This window comes from Peromyscus eremicus, chromosome 5 (assembly GCF_949786415.1).
Source record: "Peromyscus eremicus chromosome 5, PerEre_H2_v1, whole genome shotgun sequence".
NCBI lineage: Eukaryota > Metazoa > Chordata > Mammalia > Rodentia > Cricetidae > Peromyscus > Peromyscus eremicus.
This window is the reverse complement of record NC_081420.1, coordinates 10,646,097-10,649,360: the sequence shown is the minus strand read 5'-3', so window position 1 is coordinate 10,649,360 and position 3,264 is coordinate 10,646,097. Positions and strand designations below refer to the sequence as shown.

Here is a 3,264-nt window from a genome sequence, read left to right as displayed (position 1 = left end):
AGTGAATTTTCCAGGCTTTTTTTTTCTTTCTTCAAAACTGACAGAATTTTTATGGGAATTACATTGAATTGGATAGAATGTGCAGTACTTTGTGTTGTATTGACATTCTAGTAATACCACATCTTCTAATCCACAATTATTGGTTGTCCATTTCTATTTATTGGTGCTCTTGGGTTTATTTCAGTAATGCTCTTGAATTTTTAGTATTTTAGCTCCTTAGGTATTTTCCCTCTAAGTGTCATATCTTTACAGATGCTGCTATACATGGAACTGTTTCCTTAATGTAGGCTTTGATTTATTAGTGTTCATGTATAGAACACAGTTAGTGTCCATGTGCTGCTCTGGTATCCGGCAACATCACTGAATTCATTTATGCCTTCCATAAGCTTGTTAACACCATGTCTCCATTGGACAGGTATAGTTAGATTTTCTTTCTTTTGGGACTGCCAGGCCCCAAATAAAGACATGGAGACTATTAATTATGAAAGCTTGGCCTTTAGCTTAGGCTTGTTCCTAACTAGCTCTTATAACTTAAATTAACCTGCTTCTATTAATCTACATTCTGCCATGTGGCTTTTTACCTCTGCTCCATTCTGTATGTCTGTCTTTTTGTTTTTTTCCACTCAGACTGTGTTCCCTCCCTCTCACTCTCCCAAAGGCAGAGAAGACCTATCATCAATGGCAAGAGGCAGCTGCAGAAAAGCAGTACCTAGAGCCAGCTTCATGCTCAGGAGGGAAGGCTACTCTCATCCTTGTGGTCTCCGGTGCTCTACACAGTCAGAGAAACTTCTCTAGTAACAAACTACAGAAATGATCCCTGAAAGTATAGTCTTCATTCTGTATGTCTGACTCTCTCCATGTCTCACTGGCATCTTTCTCATGCACCTAGATTCATCCTGAGTTCCTCTCTCTGCCCAGAAGTCCCACCTAACCTCTCCCCATTAGCTATTGGCTATTCAGCTCTTTACTAAACCAATCAGGTGCCTTAGACAGGCAAGGTAAATGAGCAGCACATCTTTGCACGGTTTGCTCAAATATCCTGCAACAGCGGGAACAGCGTTTTGCTTGCTGCTTGTTTCTATTTCTTGCTTGATTGCTGCATCTGGGACTTCCTGTCCTATCCTGAACAGAGAGGGCAGTTGTGGGCATCCCAACTTTCCCTCCCTTCAGAGGGAGGCTTTTATCCTTTCACCTCTGAGCACTGTCTTACCTAAGACTTTTTATCTCTGTAACTTATTGAGGTAGTTTGCCAATATGGTGAGCTCCTTCTATATTTCTCCCTCATGAAATCCATGTTTAATATTATTAAGTACATCCTTCTTCATCAGTTGAGAAGATTTTTGGTTTCCTTCCTGAAGTTTGCTGATGTAATATATTATACTCTTGCTTTTTCTGTGTTGAACCATGTAAGTCCCACTTGATTATGGAGCCTGATCCTTTTAATACACTGATAATTTTGTTGCCGAGGATCTCTGCACTGATATTTGTCAGGGAAATTAGTCTGTAGTTTTTTCTATTAGTGTCTTTGTCTGGGTTAGATATCAGCAAAATGCTAGCCTTCTAAAAAGAGATTGGAAAATTCTGTTATTTTCCATTTTTGGGAGTTTGAGGATGATGGACATTACTTTTTCTTTTAGTGTTTGATAGTGTTAGTGGGCATGACAACCTGGTCCTGTGCTTTTCTTTGTTGGGAGGCTCTTCCTGACTCCATCTGCTACCACGTCAACTTTGTTGTATTCACTGGGATCTGCAAGGACTTCCAGGATGAGGGAAAAACCAGGAACACCCTAGATGACTGCCTAGTTCAGTCTTTATACAATGGAGCTAGTTCCACTCAAGTGATGAAACAAGACAGAGCTGCTGTGGGATGGTCTGTATGTCAAATGTGTTGCTGATTGGTCAATAAATAAATCACTGATTAGCCAGTGGCCAGGCAGGAAGTATAGGCGGGACTAACAGGGAGGAGAATTGAGAGAACAGGAAGCTGGGTGAGGGAGACACTGCCAGCCGCCACCATGACATGCCGCATGTGAAGATGCGGGTAAGCCACGAGCCATGTGGCAAGGTATAGATTAATAGAAATGGATTAATTTAAGCTGTAAGAACAGTTAGCAAGAAGCCTGCTACGGCCATATAGTTTGTAACCAATATAAGTCTCTGTGTTTACTTGGTTGGGTCTGAGTGGCTGTGGGACTGGCAGGTAAGAGAGATTTGCCCTGACCGTGGGCCAGGCAGGAAAACTCTAGCTACACAGAGCCACCACTCTGTGACCAGTGTTTAGAAGGTACCTGGTGAGTGACTGTTCTCCTTTCCTTCTGCTGGGTTTCATGGTGTAGTTTGTCAGATATGCTGGGTTGTTAGTCAATGGGAACATTTTACATCTTAGATTTACACTTTGACACAAGACCCACGCTCCCTCAGATCAAGGCCATTGAATAGAAACTCCATCTGTATTTTGTGTCTGTGCTCTCAAACCCACAAATTATAGTATAAACATCCTGGTCATGATTTTGTGATAGTAAATATAGTAGTGGCTGTCCCTTGACCTTGGTGCATCCCCTTGTATGTGATTCTCAACACAGTGGACATCTTCTAGCATGGTGCATGGGACAGAGAATGTCAATCATCTATCCCAGGCTGTTTTTCTCATTGTGAGAAGGTGATGTGACACCAGAAGTGATAACTCATGTTTCTTTTGCACTGCTTACATTTCTGGATATAGAGTGGGTCCCCAGTAGAGATTTGTTGTATACAATGAGTGAATAAGTGTTATTCTTGCTTGCCCATATATACTTGTGTATCCTGCTAGTGTGGAAGGCTCTGACTTAGTCAGCACACTTAGTGTCTTGCCCATGACCTTACCAGTATAGATGGCCAACAAATGTTATGTCAACATGACACTCAAAGCATGATTGTTTCGTTTAAAGCAGAATGATTGTTTCACACCCTTTTGCTTTAATCCTGGCAACCACTGAAGTCACTGGCCATTTTTAATCTATTTGAGGGAATCATAGGCAGAGTCCCTGTCTTGATGATTCTTCACGTAAGTTTTGGATTTGAATTTCTTTCAGGGCCAGTGACAATACATTCTGGTGATGTTGGGAAGTGGCAGCAAACCACAGCTCCTACTTAGCCCTTTTCTCGAGAAGGGGAAGGCGGCACTCTACAGTGGGCTGTGCCGCTGCAGCACGGTGCTCGGGACATTGGCTGGATCCTGCGTATTGTCAGCTCCTGATATTTTCAACTTTCAGTAGCTTTAGCATC

The 3,264-nt window shown here is 42.2% G+C and overlaps 1 non-coding gene across 1 annotated transcript; it reads right to left on the bottom strand.

Annotated features, from left to right (window-relative positions):
* Positions 1-618: 618 nt before the first annotated feature.
* On the bottom strand, positions 619-833 carry LOC131912174 (small nucleolar RNA U3). The gene has a single exon (XR_009379571.1). It is a non-coding gene; the product is annotated as a small nucleolar RNA U3 (small nucleolar RNA).
* Between the last annotated feature and the right edge of the window lie 2,431 nt (positions 834-3,264).